The sequence below is a fragment of the Tupaia chinensis genome, unplaced genomic scaffold (genome assembly GCF_000334495.1).
Source record: "Tupaia chinensis unplaced genomic scaffold, TupChi_1.0 Scaffold000074_1, whole genome shotgun sequence".
Taxonomy (NCBI): Eukaryota; Metazoa; Chordata; class Mammalia; order Scandentia; family Tupaiidae; genus Tupaia; species Tupaia belangeri.
In genome coordinates, this window is record NW_006159534.1 from 4,257,423 (window position 1) to 4,277,569 (window position 20,147).

A 20,147-nucleotide genomic window follows, 5' to 3' on the forward strand; every position below is an offset into this window, starting at 1 on the left:
CCCCTTTGCAGGACTCCTCCACTGCCTCTCCTCCATCTCATAAAATAAAAATAAGAAAAGGAATTGATCTACTAGTGACATGAAAAATTCAACCAGGAAGTCTTGACAGATCATGATTTTACAGAAATGTAATCTTGCTCAAACTGTGGCTTTAACACACATCCGCAGTATCCACCGTGTCCTCTAAAGAGCATTTAAATCTACTTTGGGATATTCCATGTAATTACCAAGAGAAGGAGAAAGTTAACGATCTTATTAATGACAGAACCTGTTTTAAATTCCACATTAACAATTTTTCCAACATAATTCATTACTAAAGAGTCTAGGTTCATGGATGAAAATGGAAGATTTAATGCTAAGCAAAGCAAGCCAGAGTATGAAAGACAGTCACTGGCTATCTCCACTCAGTATATGCCAAATATCTGTGCTCTCTGGCAGAAGCTGAAAGCTTGGAAGGTATAGTAGTAGGGAGGCAACTGTGGATACTAGGGATAGTAAGGATGGGGGTAATCTGGGGGAAGGGAATAGAGGGAGGAAGGGAGGGGAATGGGGAGAACATTTAATTGACCCCAAAATTAAGTTATTTGCTGATGACAATGCATATGGTAATGTCTTTGTCTTGGCTGATATGCACGATATTCACGCTGGAAAAGCAATGTTATACACTGTAAAGATACATAGTGATTAAATGTAAATTTTAAAAATAAATTAAAAAAAAAATCTAGGTTCACTATTTTGGGTCCCTTCTTTACTTCTGAGATTGCCTCTCCTCCTTGGGCCTCCAGTTAATCAAATAGGCAGGTGAGCAAATAGGCGCTCCTTGAAAAGGCAGTGTGTGCTTAACTCAAATCAATCTTTTCTCCTGACGAGGACTGCCCAGGAAGCTAGAAGAACATCGTGCCCTGGGGAGATGCGTCGGGAAGGGCACAGAGAGAGAGAGAGCAGGAGCGTGGGTTTCTGCGTAATCGCATTACCCTCATTTTTCTCTTTCTTTCTCTCCTTAACGAAATAGCAACGTAAAGCTTCCTGACTGGATGAAGTACCTGTCGTTTTCATCCTCCACTTCAGTCTAAATAAGAATCAGGTTGAACAACTGCAGGCAGCCATGCAGGAAATATTTTCCAAAATAATTTTCTGCAGCTCTGCTGTGTTTGGGTCAACCTTCAGGCTTCCTGACAATACAGCTTTGTTCTCATTTCCTCCTGATGCCCGATACCTCGCTGTGGCAATTGTGCTGAGTAGCCACGAGCACCCCACTCTCAAACTCCCAGCGGTAATTGTCATTATGAAGGAAACAATCGCCCAAGTCTATGTGTGGAGGGCACTTATTCAAGGGCGCTGTGTTTAGTTTCCCTGCTTCCGTGCATAGTCTTCAGGATGAATAGCTTCCAGACGCCTGTGATTTCTCTCTGTTTTTCTTTAAATAGCATGTCAGGGTCCCCTAGTTTAGGCTAACCAGTGCATTAACCATTTCAGGGTTTCAGACCTGCCTGGGCATGTGTGACAGAAAGGTGGAGCAAGAGTCATTATGGAAGGGGACTTTGGTGGTGGGAGTATATACCCAGGCATGGAGTGGGGCTGGGTACCTCAGACATCAGCAGACACACCCCATGGCCGTAGAGTCTGCAAACGGAAGCGGCAACAGCCAGTCTCTAGAAGCTGGACGAGATGTACACAAACCACCGGATGCCAGGGTGCCGAAGGGTGACTGACAGTGGGAGGAACAATATTCTGTCTGCTCCTGTGCCAATGTTGTGGCATTTGGGGTGTCCTGAGCTTTTCTGAGACCGTAACAGCTCACCTGTCTGTAGATGTGGGGACACGGGAGGCAGCAGCACTGGCAGACATCAACACTGTCATGGAGGTGCTGGCCTCAGAGCTGTTGAGGGTTCTCAGGCAATAAACATCAATAAGGGGGGTTAAGACAGAAGGAAGCACACGACAGACACCGGATAAGACCACGTGATCATATGCAAGGGCTTCTGGAGGGAGCAATCTCTCAGGGATGGTGGAGGATGCAAGAGCCTGTGAAAAAGTGGTTCCCACGGCTAAATATGGCCATACCGGACCCCCAGTTGGGTGTAGCATTGGGAAGGCACAGGTTACCGTAGGATTGCAAAACACCAGTGCTGAGAAGGATCCTAGAGCTCACCCAGACCTAGCTCCCTCATGATATGGGTGGTGATAACTGTGCCCCACCTGGTTAAGCAGCTCGCCTTTGTTTCATGGCCAGTTAACACCATAGTCAGTGTAGGACCTTATGTTCCTGAGTTCCAACCCATGATACTTCATGGACTCTGACATTCTCAATATATTTTCAAGACACCAAGGGCTCCTCCTGTCCAGGTAAAGAAGTGTCTTTTTGGTTCCGCTACTTTGAGGAGAGCCCAGGATGTCTTAAGTCAAATGGAATTTGTAAAGGGGGGGAGGGGGGTTCTTTCTAGGAATCTAGGGATACACTTCTGAGAAGACCCTGTTAGGAGGAGTGCCATCAGCATTTACTGAAAGAAGATGCAGCTTCAGCCATGGCTGGGTAAGAGCAAAAAGGAACAAGTGCAGCCTCTTAAAAACAGAGATCAGCTGTATCTGGGGCCTTCCGTCTGTCCTCCTAACTATTCCCTGAGCTTTGCAGACAGGTGCTTTTCCCTGTTCAACACCAGGGTAACCCACAGGCTGTCTGAAACTAAGGTAGTAAGTGAGAAACATTTTTTTTATTATTATTTTGCACTCATAAAGTTGTTTGGGTTTTTTTTGTTGTTGTTATTTGGCTCAGTTTAATCAGTTCTTTCACTTTCAATTTGGCTTAAGCAAATCTGAAGCAGTAAGTTGTTGTTTTTCAATTTTGCCAGAGGGCAAGTGTACTCATCAGACAGAAAGGGGCATGGCCGAATGGGGCGTGGTCATGCCACAATCCTTTCTCCATTTCTCCATCCTGTTGGGATTTGGGGCACACTGCACATGTGCCTGATGTGTTTTTCAAGCTGCTGGGTCTAGGACTCAAACCACAGGGTTGGCCCCTTAACCACTAGGCAATAGGGCCGGCTCTGTTATTTTTGTTTTCTATTCCTTCATGAAATCGGGGCTTGGGAGAGGACAACTTTGTGGATTGCCGAAGAACTGAGATTTGTCCTGTACTCAGTTGATTTGATCAGAGATGTATCAACTAGTAACAAGCAGGTGGCAAGGCTAGGACACAGCTCCAACTGTTAGACGACATTTTTGACTTCCAGAATGAGGAATCTACAAGATGTGGGTCAAACACTGAATGGTGCAGAAAGGTCCAACATGGAAAAAGTGAAGGCTGGGAATAAGGGAGAAGACAGTCATTTCGAGAAGCCAATTTAGCCTCCGAGAGGAAAGCTGTGAGAGTTGACCTTTGGAAGGTAATAAATCTCTTACATTTGTTTAGTTTTAACCCAATTCCTACCCCCCTCCCTTTCTTTGGTCAGTTTTTCCCACTCCTGTTCCCCCATGAAGTCTTATTTATTTTCCATGTAAAATGGAATTGCAGGTGCCTGCTCTGAGCATCTGGGGTACTACGTGAATTTTTTCCCTCTTATTTCTCTATGTTACTCTTGGTATTTTGTTTGTTTTGCTTTGTTTTAATTGCTATAAGGTGTGTGCGCTCTCCAGCGAGAGAAAGAAAAACCACCCCTCAAAGGAGTGTGATCATATTGCAATCTTTTTGCTTCCATTTCTCCATCCCATCAAGATTTGGGGTGCACATGCACATGCACCAACATGTTTTTCAAGTCTCTGGGGCCAAGACTCAATGGGACCCAGCTCCTTTAACCACAGTGCTTGGGGCTGGCCATGCATAGACTTTCATAAGGCTCTACTAAGTCTGCTTTCCCCATGAGAATGGGATCTCCTCCAGCACTGCCATGGCATCTTATGCTGCTCCAGGGCTCCAGGCCTTAGCTCAGTTCTGGCATTCAGTAAGTAGTGCAGTATTTGCTAAAGGAGTAAATGGGTCCCGAGGCATTCCATTGATCTCATCGCATCCCCTCAGTAAACCTTTGAGTTAGACTGGTGCTTTGAGAAAGTAATAGAGAGTGAGTGGTGAGGACTATATATGAGTACATGCCCCATTTAAAGCACATAAAGTTAAAAAAAAAAAAACTTAGAATACACTGTAAGCCAAGTTTTAGACTATATATATATATAGACCTCTAGTATATATTATCTAAAGGATAGTGTAGATGCCGTTATTCCCATTTACCAAACGAGACTCATGAGGCTGACCTACCCGCAGTCAAACGTACAGTTAATGACTCAGAGCAAGAATCCTGCTTTCTAGGTCTAGCCCACAGATATCCTCTTAGGTATGACTGTCTCAAGAGAGCTTTGTCAATAGAGAAGGACCAATAATTGATCTAAGGACAAATTATTCATGAAACTTGCTGAGGATGAGTACCCAGGCCTTCTGTGAGTACCATGCTGTACCTTCCTTTCTGTACTCTGCCCTTTGACAAATGCTGATGTCCCAGCCTATGGTCTAGACAGTGGAGCCCACCCAGATTATGTGAGAAGAGAGACTTGGCCAAACAGGAGCTATGCATAATGAAGATTTGAGTGGACTATCTAAAAGAGGCATGCAAGGGAAGATAACCCAATGTAGGCTAATGTGGGAATTGCTGGGCATTTCTAGATTTGAGAAGGATGGCATAGAAGCCGAGAATTAACATTATAACCCCTCAACCAGGCCTTCTGTGAGTACCATGCTGTACCTTCCTTTCTGTACTCTGCCCTTTGACAAATGCTGATGTCCCAGCCTATGGTCTAGACAGTGGAGCCCACCCAGATTATGTGAGAAGAGAGACTTGGCCAAACAGGAGCTATGCATAATGAAGATTTGAGTGGACATCCTTTTCTCAGAGGCTGCCCTGTCTCCTTTAGCACATCTATTACTCCAGGGGAGGCCAGTAGTTCATGTTTCTACTTGTTTTTTCAGGGTTAGCAAACTAATCTGTGTCACTGTTGTTACCACATCATTGCCATCACCACCACCATCGCCATCATCAACCACACGCGTCTAGCACCTGGTAGTTTACAAAGTGTGTACATACTCATTTTCTCATTCTATGCTCATAGCCCTTAAGGATAGTTCTGTTGCTGGGCTTTTCCTTGGGCCTTCAAGTGGAGCTTCTTTATAGAATGACAGTGGAGAGAGGGCCCTCAGTACTACTGGAAAACCTGGGAGAGAAAGACTTTTTAAAGTATTGTTGAGCCTAGGAGATGGCATAGTGACTATAGCACTGGTCTCCCACATGGTCAACTGTAGTTCAAGTCTCAGACCCAGCAGTTCCTGTGTGTGTGCCCAAAATCCCAGGAGGAGAATGGATTGTGGGGTTGCCATCTGCCCTGAGGAGTGACTTCTAATTTTCCCTCTCACTGTCTCTTTCTGGTGAGTGCATGCACCCTATGGCAAAATAAATAAATAAATAAATAAATATTTGTCTTTGAAGGCCATTTTCCTGGGGTCACCTATTTGATGTTTCTACTAGCTTTTTGCTACTGAGATAAGGATGCTAACCAAAATAAAAAATAAGGGCATTAGAAAGGAATGTGGTAATAATAAGAGTAATTTCCTAAATTCTCCTTTTATAAAACAAGAGTCACTGTCAAGTCATATGTGGAATGAAAGTGTGATATAATAATAGTACTACATATGCATGCTTAGCTCTTAGAAAGATTTTTTGTTTTGTTCTGTTTTTTGGTTTTTTTTTTACCTAATTTAGTTTCTCAATTACCTTTCAGGTTATTAAAATAGTAATTATTGTCTCAATTTCTGGGACATGGTGGTTAAGGCAGCTGAGTATGACAAGGCTGACTACACAGTTTGAGTTCCAGACCTGACAACTTCATAAACAGGCCAGCATGAGTGCATGTGTGTCCAAATTCTGGAAAAGAGGGAGAAGTGAAAGGAAAGGGATTACAGCCTGACTAGTCCACATAGGGAATGCTTTCTCCTCTTCTTCTCTCTCTGTCTCTCTGTCTCTCTCTGGCAAGAACTTATGCCCTCTGGCAAACAAACAAACCTCTGATAAACAACTCATTGGTGTCAGAAACAGAACCAAGCTCCAAGTGGCATTACTTCTGGATCAATGCTCATCTCTACGCCAACCTGTCACTGTTGCAGCTCATCAACAGCCTAGTGCGTCTAAAAACCCTCTGTGAATGTGTCAACAGAACAGCAGTCTTTTGTCTGGTTGGCACAGCCAGCAAGGAATTTTCATCTAGCTAGTAACAATCTATGATTAATACCTGACAAGTAGATTTCATGTAGTAATGCATGAAAGACTCACAGGATCTTTGTTAAATATAGAGACTTATGCATATGTTATCATTAAAAACAGATTTTAGGGGACTAGCCACTGGCATAGTGGTTAAGGAGCTGCAGTCTCATATGGCCAACTGTGGCTTGAGTCCCAGACCTGGTGGTTCAAAAATTAACACTGGGCGTGTGTGCCATGTGTGCCCAAACTCCCAAAGGAGAAGGGATTGCAGTGTGACCATCCCTCCTGGGGGGGTGATTTCTCACTTTCCCTCTCTCTCCAGCAAGCACGTGCCCCCTATGGCAAAAAATAAAAAAAAAAAAAAGAAAAAAGAAAAAATAGACTTTAGTTCATCTGATTTCTGTAGAACTCTTTTTGGTGGTTCTTTTAGTACTGCCCCTCCCACCCCATGCTCTTCCGTGGGGAGAAGAATCAGCTAGTACAAGGTCAAGCCTGGTTTAGTGGTTCCCCATCCAGGCCACACAGGAAATGTTCTGGGAGCTTTTTAAAAAGATGGATAACTTTCCTTTCTCCCCAGAAAAGTTAAACCTGAATCTCAGGGAATAACACCCACGTGTTTGTGTCTTTTAAATCTCTCAAAAGGTGTTTACATAAAGTAAAGTTTGGGGCCAGCCAATGGTGGTAGTTAAGGCAGCTGGATCCCACATGGTCAATTGCACAGTTTGAATCCTGGACCTGGCAGCTCGAAAAACGAGCTGGGCATGTTTGTACGCATGGCCAAAATCCCAAGAGGAAATGGAGAAGAGATTGTGGTGTGGCTATCTACCCTGCGGCTGGGCGTGGTGGTGGTGATATGTCACTTTCTCTCTCTCTCCCTCCCCCTCAGCAAGCACATGCACCCTATAGCAAACTAAAAAAATTAATAATAATAATAATAAAGTAACAGGTAGTGTGATGGTTGAGGCTGCCAGATCCCACATGACCAAATGTGTGGTTTGAGCCTTGCCCAGTGGCTTGAAAAACACCTGGGACGTGTTTGTATGAACACCCCAAATCCTGAGAAAGTGGAATGGTAGAGAAGGTATTGTAGCATGGCCATCCCCCCTTGGGGGTGCTTTCTCACTTTCCCTCTCTCTCTCTGTATCTAGTGAGTGCACCTGCCCTGTAGTAAATTAAAATAAGTAAAGTAAAATAAAATAAAGGTTGAAAACCACAGAGAACAGTTTTACTTTATTATTTTTGATAGTATTCTATGATTGTCTTCATTATTCTTGGATGTTTATGTGCCAGTTTAAGATTGTAAGAAGTTAGGGGCCAGCAGGTGGCATAGTGCTTAAGGTGCTGACCTCCCATGTGGCTGGCTGTAGTTTGAGTCACGGACCTGACGGCTCGAAACTCACACCAGCCACATGTGCATGCATGTCCAAAATCCCAAGAGGAGAATGGAGGAGAAGGGATTGCAATGTAGCCATCCCCCTGGGGGGGTGATTTCTTGCTTTCTGTCTCTCTCTCTCTCTGTTCTCTGTTTCTCCAGCTAGCACATGTGCCTTATAGCAAAAATATCTTAAAAAAATTGTAAGAATCTGGTCATATTTTAAACATATATTTGTCAACTATATCTTCATAAAACATTTTAAGAGAAAAATGAAAAAATGTGTGTCAACAAGGTATTATTATCCTGAGTCCCTCAATCCTTTCTTGATTATATTTTCCTGGTGGCCTGGTATTTTGGGTTAGCTACAGAACTAAAAGAGGAGAAGGGCCAAAACTTTTTTAGGCTCATCTTTCTATGATTTAAGAAAAAGAGAGAAAAAAAAATTTTAAAGACACTTCTCTGTGGGACTGGCAGATAGCGTGATGGTCAAGGGTGCTGGACTCCCACATGACTGACCTCGGTTCAAGTCCTGGGCCTGGTGGCTCGCTTTCTCACTTTCTCTCTCTCACACAGTTCCTCTCTGGTCAAATTAAAATAAATAAATGAAATTAAATAAAATAATTTTTAAAAAGAAAAAAAGGTACTTCTTTGTTAAATAAGCTTCTGAGATCTCAGTGTAATTTTGTATTCTCCTCTAATCTGATTGTGGGGTGAATTGCAAACTAAAATATTTATTTATTTTGGGAGGTTTTTGTCTCGTTTGTTTGTTTGTTTTTGCCTTATGGCACATGTGTTCATGGGGGTGGGGGGCGGGGAGGAGAGAGAGACAGTGAAAGGGAAAGTGAAAAATCGTCCCCCCAGTGGGGGATGGCTACATCACAATCCCTTCTCCTCCATTCTCCTCCTGAGATCTTGGGAATGCACATACATGTGCCTGGTGTGAGTTTCAAGCTACCGGGTCCAGGGCTTGAACCACAGTTGGGCATGTGAGGATCCAGTGACATAACCACTATGCCATCTGCTGGCCCCGCAATCTAAAATATTTAAATTGGCCCAGCCTGATGGCACGTTCTGTAGCAAACTGTGCTGTTGTGCTAGAAGCCACAGGGCAGATCTTGGATTCAGAGCCTCCACGTAGCTTGAAAACATAAGTGTGCATGGTCCCAACGAGCTGGAGGGCCAAGGAAAGGGGACTGCAACGAGTCACTATTAAGGGTGTTTTTCTCTCTCTCTTTCTCACACATGTGCTGTCTATCATGGATAAAATAAACTTTAAGAAGAGGGAAAAAAGAAAATATTTAAATGCTATAACCAATCAAGTGACTGAGACATCTCCTCCTCTTTCTCCTTCCAATGCTTTCACAAACTTTTGTAAATGCAAACTTAAACATACTTTGCACATGTCCCAAGATATGTTTGTTTACATTAGATTTGTATTTTTCTTAGCTAATCCTGGTACAGAAAATCACATGGTCTTGTTCCGGCTTCTCAGAAGTCTGTGCCAGGAGGGGACCTAACCCAGAGCTGGGATAAAGTTTCAGGAGCTACGTGTTTGGCATGTTCCTATGTGAGCTATGTACTCTGCCATCTCATACTATCAGCTCCCTAGAAGGCTAGAATGGGCACCCCCCAATGTCTGAGGGCCCCTCAGAGTATAACAAGGACTCCAGAGAGGATCCATCCTGAGGCAAAGAAGAAAAGCTACTGCAGGGGAAAAGCTTACTCTTTGGAAAACAAAATCCCAAACCTCTGACTTGTAAAGTTTGGTGAGACATCAGGGATCATTCCTTTTAGAATTACACTCCAGGGCTGGCCCAGTGGTGCAGCAATAGTACACTGTTCAAGCAGTGTTAGATCCATATGGAAGATTCCAGATGGAGTCCCCTAGTTGACATATACCTGCTTGGCATGAGGGACCATGATCCTGGCTGGCTGAAAGACCAGGGGGAATTGCAACATGCCACCCTATTAGGGGTGTTTATCTTTCTCTTTCTCCCTCTCTGACCTCCACTCTCATGTCAGAAATAAACTTAAAAATAAATCTACCATAAATTCAAAAAATAAATAAATAAAAGAGGACCAGTCCCATGGCCCAGAGGTTAAAGGAGCTAAATCCCACATGAATGATCTCCCTGTTTGAATCCTGGGATCAGCAGCTTGAAAAACATGCTAGGCATGTATGTATGCATGCTTCAAATTCTAAAAGCATTGAGAAATAGAAGAGAAGAGATTGTAGCATGACCATTCCCCTTGACGGGCGCTTTTTCCCTCCCCATCTCTCTCTGCCTCTCTGTCTCTCAGGCAAGCACAAGTGCCCTCTGGCTCAAACAAGCAGACCAGAAGAATTGAACTCCAGTGTATAAATCCACTTTCATTCTAACCTCGGACCATTTTTCTTGCCACACAAAGTAGATGACCCAGTGCCCTGCTCAAAGGTCTGCACATGGGAGGATTTTCTCTTGCCCCTGTCTTTTTCAAGGTCAGACCTGAATAAAACTCTAGCGCAGCTGTCGACACTCAACCTGCACACAGATACCAAACCAATCTACCCTTATAGCCAGCTTGGGCTCTTTGACCGTCCTTTAGCTGACTGGGAAGACTCTCCCATATTCATGAATATAAGCCAAGGGCACAGCAGTGGGGGGGGGGGCCCCTGGGGTGTGGGCTCTCTGCAGTATATTTGCTGTGCCCTCGCTTTCTGCTTATGCTCAGTCCTAGACGCACCACTGACCTCTGTTGTATGATGAATTACTGCTGCCCCACCGACTTTCCCACTTGGTGAATGTAATAGGACCCAGTTCAAGATGAGCAGTTCTCATGGTCATGGGGTGTCCATGGCCAGGCATTCTGTTTCTGTCAGAGCCCAGTGCCACACTTGGAGCTGTTCTTTCAGATGGTGTATGACTGGGAAGGGTGGGCAGCTGTACGGTGGCACAGCAGTAACAGAGCACTCTGCAAGGCTGATCCACATGGGAAGGTTCTGGGTTTGTGTCCAGAGATCTTCCCAAATGCATGGGACACACACGTGCCCATGATTTGGGACTGGCTGAAGCTGGGGGTGGATTATGGTGTGAAGATCCTATTGAGAAAGCCTCTCTCTGTCTCTCTCTCACACAGAAAAAGTTCTTTGAAAAAATAAACAATGGGGACCAGCAGTTAGCATAATGGCTATGTCGCTGGACTCCCACGTAGTCGACTGCAGTTCGCATCCCGGACCCGGTGCCTTAAAACTCACGCTGGGCAAGTGTGCGTGCGTGCCCAAGATCCCTAGAGGAGAATGGAGGAGAAGGGACTGCGGTGTGGCTATCCCCCCTGGGGGGGTGATTTCTTGCTTTCTGCCTCTCTGTCTCTGTCTGTCTGGCGAGCGCACGTGCCCTATAGCAAAAACCTCTCCAAAAAAAAAAAGCTAATAAAGAATGAGGTGGAATTAAACCATGCTAGCAGGATTATTGCAGGAAATATGATTACCTGGATGGACTTAAAGTTTCTGTTATGCAAGATGAGTACCTTCTAGGGGGCCACTGCAACACCTACAGTTAACCATAGGGAATTGTGTACTTTGAAATGGGTTAAGAGAATAGGTCTTCTGTTGTGTTCTTAGCAAGAAAACAAAAAAGCTTGGGACCAGCAGATGGTGTAACGGTTATGTCACTGGACTCCCACATAGTCAACCGTGGTTCGAGGCCCAGACTCCGTGGCTTCAAACTCACGCCAGGTGTGTGTGTGTGCATGCCCAAGATCCCGAGAGAATGGAGGAGAAGGGATTGTGGCCTGGCCATCCCCCTGGGGAGTGATTTCTCACTTTCTGTCTCTGTCTCTCTCTGTCTCTTTAGCAAGTGCACTGAAAGCAAAAATCCCTCTCAAAAAAGAGAGAGATCTGCCATGGGCATGGACTTCACATTTTTAAATTTTATTTTAGCCTTCTTATAATTGTTATATTATTAATACTTATAAGAGGATTTTACCTTAAATAAAACAAAAGTGCAACTTATCACAGCAACCCTGATTAACATATACTGATTAGAATATACCTGTTTGGCCAGCCTGGAAGCAATCTATTAATCCGTAACAAGGTTTCTTGAGTGGTTTGTTTGGGGCAGGGGCAAGAAGGTGAGGGAAGAGAGCTGTTACTTCCCCAGGGTATAAATAAACAGGTCACATTCAGGCTTTAGAAAAAGGTCTTTAAAATACACCTTTAATTATGTTATCTGCACTAACATCTACCAAAGAAAGGATCTCACCATTACGGCTTAATTGCAGGTTGAAAAGGAGTGAGCAAGACAGTTGATTTAGCTCCCCAAGTCAGCTCTGTGGACTTTGGAGTGTAGTGACAAGAATCTTGTGGTTTTTTTGTTTGGCTGGTTTTGGTTTTGTCAGAGGACATGTGTACTTGTCAGAGACAAAGTCAGAGAGAGAGAGAGAGAGATAAGGAGAGAGAGGAGGCATTCCCCCATAATGGGCATGGTCACACTGCAATCTCTTCTCCTCCATGTCTTCATCCTGTCGAGATTTGGGGCACATATGCACACAGTGTGTGTTTCAAGCCCCTGGATGGGATTTAAACAGCATGGTCAGCCATGTGGGATCACCTTCCTTAACTATTAAGCTGTGAAGTGGTCCAAAAGGAGACTCTACTAATAACAATATATGATCTTACTTTTTTTAAACAAAGAAAGCATTTTGAGCATATATATGGGGACTTTAAAAAATTTATGGAAATCGCCTATTATGAAAAATTTATGCATGGATTTCAAAACGATTCTTTTGTTGTTGTTGTTGTTATAGGGCACGTGTGCAAGCCAGAGAGACAGAGAGATAGAAAGTGAGAAATCGAGAAATCACTCCCCAGGGGGGATGGCCATGCTGCAATCCCTTCTCCTCCATTTTCCTCTTGGGATCTTGGGCACACACACACGTACCCTGCATGAGTTCAAACCACCAGGTCTGGGACTCGAACTGCAGTCGATTACATGAGAGTCAAGCGACATAGCCATTACGCCACTGCTGGTCCCTCAAATTGATTCTTGAACCAAAATAAATTTGCACTTTAATTCCACTTTTCCACAGTCTTCTTGAGTTCCCCTCTTGTCATCAGCTGCATTTTCTAATTCGGTTATTTAATCCCTTCTGTCCAGATTATCAGAGGTCAAGAAGGCCTCTCATCACTCTCACTAGCAACCCAGGGGCCTGTCAGCAGATGATAATCAACTAAATGCAACGATGGTGAAACCAGTCTGTCTCCTGATTCACAGGCCCAGCTCCCGAACTAAAATCCACCCAGACTCTCATGGTATTTAGCTCTGCCCTTCAAGTTTCAGCCTAGGAAGTTCTCCTTCAGGCAGAGGAAGTGGTAGAAGGAATTTTTGGAAGCCAAGTCCTGGTTGAGTCGCCTCTTACTCTTCCTGTAATCCAAGCCACTCTTGCTTGAAGAAGGTGTCTGCTGGGCTCACTGGATGCTGTGCCTGGCCTGGTGCTTCTGGTGTAGGATGGCCAAACCACCCTAGGGTTCCCGCCCTCAAGATATACAGCCAGATGAGTGGATGTGGCAGAAAACGAAAGGGTGAGGCACTTGGGCTTGTGCCTGGCTGAGTTTACAGGGATCAGCGTGTTAGGCCTGGGTCCAGTCTCGCTCTGTTGGCTTTAATGTGTTGCTTTCAGCAAAACAGGCAGTGAAGCCCATCACCTCTGAGAACAGAGTTTGCTGTACCCGGAAACAACATTTGCCAGAGAAGCAACCGAAAGAGTCCTTCATCCTGTCTCTGTTTTTCTTCCTTCTCTCTCTCTCTCTCCTTGCTTCCCTTCCTTCTCTCTCTCTTTCTTTTTCTTAATAATAACTGCTGGAATTTGGGACTGGATGATGGCTCAGCAGTAGCAACACTGTGAGGCAGACCCACATGGGAAGGTTCTGGGTTTGAGTCCAGAGACCTCCTTGAACACAGCAGGCATACATGTGCTCGTGCCCTAGGACTGAATGAAGTGGGGCTGAATCATGGCATTAAGGCCCTGTTAAGGGTGATCTTTCTCTCTCTCTCTCATGCATATGCTCATGGAAGAAATTAGTAAATAGAACTAAAAAAATAAATAAGTGATGAAACTTAGAAGCCTGGTGGTTTTGGGTCAGTATCTTCACACTGGAGGTTATACTCATGTGGGACTAGTTAGCTAAATTGTCCAGAAATGCAACACGATGGTCCCATGGCCCTATTCTGAGACTTCCACAAAAGTTAGTTATGACTCAGTCTGCCCCCTTTTCTCTCAGAATCACTTATCTCTTTGACTCTCATCCCTCAGTGCCCTATCATGTGCCCTCAGAAGGCCTCAGTAGCTGCCTCTTACTCTTGGATCGGCCAATTATCCCATTAGCTGAGAGAGCCTTGCTTGATTGCCTGATCACTGATCTTAATTGCTGGGTGCCCGGGAGCTTCAAATTGTTGTAGGCAGAAATATCTCAACACCGAAGCCCCATGGCCCAGGCTGTGGCTGGAGATCTGACAGTTACAGCCTGCAGTCACTTCACCAGCTCTAGGTGAACCTCAAAACAGTTGAGAACTGGGGCTCTGTTTCAACAGCCTCCTCCGTCCCTCAGATGTTTCTCTTACCTCATGAATCTGCAAAAGCGACTGGCACGTGTTCAGGAACACGCCTCTCATGGGATTTCCGGTACTTCCTGCCACCACTGCTGCTGCTGCCCAAGCCACAGGTCCCCAGGAAAGCCTTTCTCATATTAAGTCAGCGCTTCTGGTGCCAGACATGGCAGGGCCTGTAGTGGGAAGCATGAACAGGCATATATAAATAATGAAGAAGAAATACGCCCTCCGCTTTTTTGTTTTTGGTTTGTTGTTTTGGCATGGCTTTTTGTTTCTTATTTTTGTTTTGTTTCTTGGGACATTCTTGTTTTTTATTTATTTATTTATTTGTTTATTTATTTATTTATTTATTTATTTATTTTAGTGCAGGGAAAAGAGGGATTATTTGAAAAATGACATGTAGTGAGGTTTCTAAAGAGGATTCACAGTGGGTTGGAAGTGGCTCCTGCCCCTGTGGAATTAGCCACGTGAACATGCAGTTTGGTCAGGTGTACACCAAAGTGGCAAGGTTACACCACTGAGGGATTAATGTCTGAATTCTCCTCTGTATCCACCTAGCCCCTCCATGAAGTCCCTGTACAGTTCATTGAGTGTGATTGTCTTATATTCAAGAGAGAATCACAAAGTTCAGGGCAGTCAGGAACACTGATGAAGTTGTGGTCACCACAGACCAATGGCCCAGACTGTCTTTGAGGGGTGAGAAGCTTGTCATGTTCAACAGTGTAACCCAAGGCCCAGAAAAGTTCATGACACCAAACTGGCACCCATCAGATATTTATGGAATAAGTGAATGAAGGTAATTTTGACTGAGGTGAATATTAGAGTAAGAGAAAGTTATTTGAAGGAAAAACACATATAAGTTACTTTAGTGCCTATAGAATAATGTCTAGTCTTTCTATTTGGTCACCATTCTAGAGGAAACCCATAAATGGATCTCTTCCCCAACCTCATACACCTATGCTAACTACTTACTCTTTTTTTTTTTAACTTGATATTTTGGACAGAAAACAAGGTGGTCACCACTACATGCAAGTTCCCTGCCCTATGTATCTTCTCAAAATTTCAAATATTGATTCAGCCCAAGGCTAGAGAAAATCAGGGGGTTGTGGTCAGCCTGAGGTAGCCTTGCCATATCTGGAATAACCCCTGAGCCAAAGGCCTGTGGAGACCACAACGGTTCTGAGATGCTCACAGCAGTTTCAGATAACTTTTGAAGGAAATTCCTGAGATTTCCAGTTCAATTTCATATTTCACTGCAGAGCTCATTGAATTAACTTATATTTTTCTTGAATTCTAAGACCAGTTAGTGGCCTCTCAGATTTCTGAGATCTGGAGTACCTTTCCCACCTTTATCTGGGCCCATGTTATGCCTGCTGAGGTGGCCCCAGACTTAAAATCCCAGTGGCATCCCTCTTTGCCTATTTTCCTTCTCAAAGAGATAGTCAATGAATTATCATGGGGTAGTTAAAAATGCCCCTTTAGGTTCCCTAAATATTTACTAAGCACCTATTCCATGCAAGGCTCTTTTTAAGAATTATGAAGAACAGGAAACCTTTATGTCCTTTACAGTGGGGATTAAAGGTGAGAAAAATACAGATTCAAATACTTAGCGTAGAAGTTAGCAGGTGGGTTGGTGGTAAAGGTACTGGACTCCAACAGGGCCGACCACAGTTTGAGTACAAGACTCAGTGGCTTGAAAAATCACACTGGGCGTGTGTGCATGTGTGCTCAAAATCCTGAGAGGAGAGTGGAGAATGGATTGCAACATAGCCATCTCCCCGAGAGGGTGATTTCTCACTTTCCTTCTCACTGTTTCTCTGTCTCTTTCTCTCTGGCAAGCACATGTGCCATATGGCAAAAATCTAAAACAAAACAAAACAAAAAGAAAAGAAACAAAAAAAAGTTATTCTAAAGCAAAACAGGTAAAATGCTGTGAAGACAAAAGTAAGGCGCTTTGGAGGTGTGGGGAACAAAAAAATGCATCTATTTTGGGAGAATTAGAAACATGGCATTAAGGGACCAGCAGGTGGCATGATGGTTATGTGCTGGACTCTCACGTAGTTGACTGTGGTTCCGGTTTTGGACTCGGCAGCTTAAAACTCACTCTCGGTGTGTGTGCATGTGTGCCCAAAATTCCAAGAGGAGAATGGAGGAGGAGACTTCAGTGTGGCCATCCCCCTCAGGTGGTGAGTTCTTGCTTTCTGTCTCTCTTTCTCTGTTTCTCTATTGCCTTACAACAATTTATCAAAAAAAAAAAAAAAGAGAGAGAGAAAATAAAAAAGAAATACAACATTAATCCTGTCTCTAGTTTTAAATAAAAGATATTAAAAAGTTATATCAGGCTGGCCCTGTGGTTCAGTGGTTAAGCACCAATAGTTATGAAAGATTTCTAAATTCAAACACCGTGCTAAGCATTTTACATAAATATTCTCTTTATTCTCTACACAATATAAGGAGATGGGCAACTGTGCAGTCTGTTTGCTGTTGCTTAATAACTGACTCCCTGAGTCTGGGTAATTCCTAAAGAATAAATATTTAATTAGCTCATGGTTTTGGAGGTCCAAGGACGAGGGGCCCCTCTGCAGAGTCCTGAGGTGGCACAGGGCGAGATCTTGCCTGTTGACATGTCTGTGTCCTGTGTCTGTCTCATTCCCTTTTCTATAAAACCACCCTGATGGCCTCAGCCAATCCCAATCGCCTCCCAAAGGCCCCACGTTTCAACATCATAGTCAGATTGAATCTCCACCCATTCCATCCTATCACAACCAGATTTCAACACATGGCTTGTTTTTTTAACTTTTGCTATAGGGCTCATGCACTCACGGCAGTGACAGAGAGAAAGTGAAACCCCTTCCTGGGGGTGTGGTCACCCTGCAATTCCTTTTCTTCCATTCTCCGCTCAGGATTTCAGGCATACACACACACATACGCCTGGCATGTTTTTCAAGCCACTGGGCCTCAGGACCTTTTCATTTACTGTTCTGTCCTAATGCTCTTCCCTAGAAAACCCAGGGCTCACCTCTCACTTCCTTTGACAATTTTCTTCAAAGCCCCTTTTCTCAGTGAGGCTTCCTCTGGCCACACTACCTAAAAATATCAACCTCCACCGTGGCATTTCACATACTTCTTGCTCATTTTATCTTCTCTTTAGTCCTTATCATTATCTACTTTGAAAGTCCATCACAGAATGCAGAAAGAGAAGAGATGCCTAAGTAAATATGCTAAAAACAAAAACAAGAGAAAATTTAAAAACCCTCAGGAGTTAGAGTTATGACCTATACTTGACAATCAGAGAACATGAAATTTTGGCTAAAGGCAGAGTAAATCCAGCAAGAACCAGGATGAAGAAGACAGAAAAAAATTTATTTACCTGAACAAGAGGATTTTCTTAGTGTTTTCAGGGGGAGGAGACATCTACAGATGAAAGGACAACATCGGATTCTGTGAGGACTGTTAGCATAGCAAAGGATGGCCACAGAAAATGGCTGAGAAGGGGCAGATGCAAGAGTTCAGCAGTGATACCAGAGTTTAAATTACAAAATGAACTGTAAATTTCCCTCGAAGAATACAAACACAACATTATGGATTTTTCCAGAGATTTGGTGGACAATGCCTGGTGACTGCAACATGGTTATGGAAGGGTGTACTTTTGCAGGTTCATTGGACCTGGTGAACATGATATATCTTGACTAACCATAAACTCAAGCGTGGAAACTCAAAGGGGAACATTTGGAGGAAGTTTAAAGGTTTCAAGAAAAACAAGTAGTAGCAACATTGCTGGACTGAGTTTGATGCTCTTTTTAAAAAAAAAAATTATTTAACTTTATTTATTTATTTTATTTTATATTTTATTTTAATTTAATTTGAGAGGCAGGGAGAGTGAGAGAGAGAGAGAGAGAGAGCAAGTGAGAGGGAAAGTGAGAAAGCAAGCTGCCAGATCGGAGACTTGAACAACAGTTGGTTGGCCATGTGGGAGTCCAGAGCCCCCAACCACCATGCCACCTGCCGGCCTGAATGATGCTATCATTTTTTTTGGAGAGATTTTCTTGCTATACGGCATGTGCGCTCACCAGAAAGAGATAGAAAGAAACTGAGAAATCACCCCCGCCTCCCCGAGGTGGAATGGTCACTCCACAATCCCTTCTCCTCCATTCTCCTCCTGGGATCTTAGGGCACATACACACACATGCCCGGCGTGAGTTTAAGCCACTGGGTCCGGGACTCGAACCACAGTCGACTACATGGGAGTCCAGCGATATAGCCATTATGCCAACTGCTGGCCCCACTGAATGATGCTATCTTAACACAGCAGAGAAATTATACATGTAAAGAGAAATTGCTTGCAGTTATCTGGAAATGTGTTGCAAGTTTCGTCTTTTGCCTAAAAACAGAACTTTTCTAAATTCTTCAAGGCAATAAAAGAACTGCTACTCTGGACTTAATTTTGACCATGTCGCTAGAATTGTAGTGATGAGGAAAACTTTAGGAAAAACTAATGAAAGGTGAGCCTAAACTCTAAAGGGCTAAACAAGTAAAAGGGCAGTCTTAAGCCGGGCATGTGTGTGTATGCGCCCTAAGATCCCAAGAGGAGAATGGAGGAGAAGGGATTGTGGAGTGACCACTCTCTGGCAATTAAGAAAAAGAAGAAGAAACATAGGCAGGAAAGTTCAGGTTAAACAAGAATCTCCCCAAAATTCAACTCTGACAACAAAATTACAAATGATTCCAAAATGGGAGAAAAGAGAATAGCATCTAAATAAATGTACGTAGTTAGAAGTTTGTGTGTGTGGTTTCTTTTTTTTTTTCTTTTTTTTTTTTTTTACTCATTCGTTTACTTTTAAGTTGCTAAAGTGTATATGTGCTTGACAGAGAGAGGCAGAGACAGAGAGAGAGAGAGAGAAAGAGTAAGAAAGCACCCCCAGGGAGGGATGGTCATATCTCAATCCCTTCTCTTCCATTCCTCTGTCAGGATTTTTGGCATGCACACATACACGCCCAGTGTGTTTTCCAAGCCACTGGGTCTGGAACTCAAACTATGCTGTTGGTCCAGTGACCTTGACCACCATGCCACCCAGCTGGACTGGGGCTTATTTAATAAACCCAGGTTTACTCATTTAAGTTAAAAACATACAAAATGGCCTAGAACTCTACTCATACATTGTACCAATGTCAATTTTCTGGTTTGAATATTATTTCAAAGTTAAATGAGACGTACTGATTGGGAGAAACTGAGGGAAGAGTATATGGAACCTTTCTATACCATGAGTCCATGGAAAAAATGAAACTATAGCATTAGTTCATTTTGGTGCAAAAAAAAAAAACCCTGAAATCAATCCATGCATACTTTTTCATAATACTCATTTTCTTTTTTTTTTCTTTTTCTTTTTTTGACAGTCCCTTGTATGTTTGCCACTTTCTTGTAATCTGTCATTATTTCCAAATAAATTCTTTTCAACTACTATGGTTCAGGAGGAGGAGATACCAGATTTTTTCAAAGTTTTAGTTGACTGCAACATAGTGGGTGTTAGTACAGTGATGTGGTTGACAAACTAATGCTGATGTGGTTAGAATTTAATGGAAGTATAAAATTTCAAGGCAGGATTAGAGACTAACCACTTTATTGTATGGATCAATTCACATCTGACTGGCTAAGTTCACTGCTGAGTGCCACACCTTCAGACTGACAAGCACACTGAATGACGTGTAGACAAAACATGTAGAATTGGGCAGCCCTGTCACATAAGAAATCATTAAAGGAGATGAAGATATTTAGTCAAGGCAATTACAGATGCCCAAGAAATACAGCAGCTGTCTTCCAACACTTGACAAACTATCATTTGGAAATCAAATTTGGGTGAGTTTTTGACATTGTGTCAGCTGCAATAAACTGACACACTTCACAAAATGCAAACAAACACTTACAGAAACCATTTTAGCTGAATTAAG

General features: G+C 43.4%; 1 long non-coding RNA gene across 2 annotated transcripts in view; it reads right to left on the bottom strand.

Moving 5' to 3' along the window:
* Positions 1-20,147, bottom strand: part of LOC114006054 (uncharacterized) — a 76,019-nt gene that overhangs the window by 34,354 nt on the left and 21,518 nt on the right. For both annotated transcript variants that reach the window (XR_003547823.1, XR_003547824.1), the window contains exon 3: positions 14,214-14,374. This is a non-coding gene — a long non-coding RNA (uncharacterized LOC114006054). The remainder of the gene's footprint in view (positions 1-14,213; positions 14,375-20,147) is intronic.